Consider the following 787-nt stretch of genomic DNA (forward strand, 5'->3'; position numbering starts at 1 on the left):
CATGAAATTTATATATTTTAAATATTTAGAATAATCTTTATTATTGTCACAAGTAGGCTTACATTAACACTGCATGAAGTCCCCTGTGAAAATCCCCTGGTCACCACACTCCGGCACTTATTCGGGTACACAGAGGGAGAATTCAGAATGTCCAATTCACCGAACAAGCATCTCTTTCGGGACTTGTGGGAGGAAACCCATACAGACGCTGGGAGACCGTGCAGACTCTGCGCAGACAGTGTCCCAAGTGGGAATTGAACCCCGGCACCCTGGCGGGGTTAAGCAACAGTGCTAACCACTGTGCTACTGTAAACAGTTCAGCTCAATGTTCTCAGATTAAAGAAGCTGAAGCGCCCAACGTGGGTCTTGAACCCACAGCCCTGGGATTAAGAGTCCCATGCTCTACCGACTGAGCTAGCCAGGCTGCTTTTCATACTTTAATTTTGGTCTCCCTTCAGTCTTTTCTGTTCCAAAGAAAACAGCCCCAGTTTATCCAAACTTTCCTCAGAGCAAACATTGGCAATTTCTGGCTGATGTTGTTAAATCCACTCTGTACTCTCTCTGGTGCAATCTTCTGTGCACAGGAATCTAGCTCTGGCCTAACTCGTCCTGTCCTGCCATTTATCATGTCATCCTTTGCCTTGTTTTCCCTCTAGCTTTCTTCCTCATTCCACAAGTGTTCAATCATTTTTGTGTCAAAGGTAAACTTCTTCCTCATGTTCCTACATTTACTTTCAAATCAATGATATAAACCAGGAATGAAGGGCCCAGTACTGATTCCTTTGAA

At 44.3% G+C, this 787-nt stretch overlaps 1 non-coding gene across 1 annotated transcript; it reads right to left on the reverse strand.

Moving 5' to 3' along the window:
• Window positions 1–351: 351 nt before the first annotated feature.
• On the reverse strand, window positions 352–424 carry trnak-cuu. The gene has a single exon. It is a non-coding gene; the product is annotated as a tRNA-Lys (tRNA).
• Between the last annotated feature and the right edge of the window lie 363 nt (window positions 425–787).

This window comes from Scyliorhinus canicula, unplaced genomic scaffold (assembly GCF_902713615.1).
Source record: "Scyliorhinus canicula unplaced genomic scaffold, sScyCan1.1, whole genome shotgun sequence".
NCBI lineage: Eukaryota > Metazoa > Chordata > Chondrichthyes > Carcharhiniformes > Scyliorhinidae > Scyliorhinus > Scyliorhinus canicula.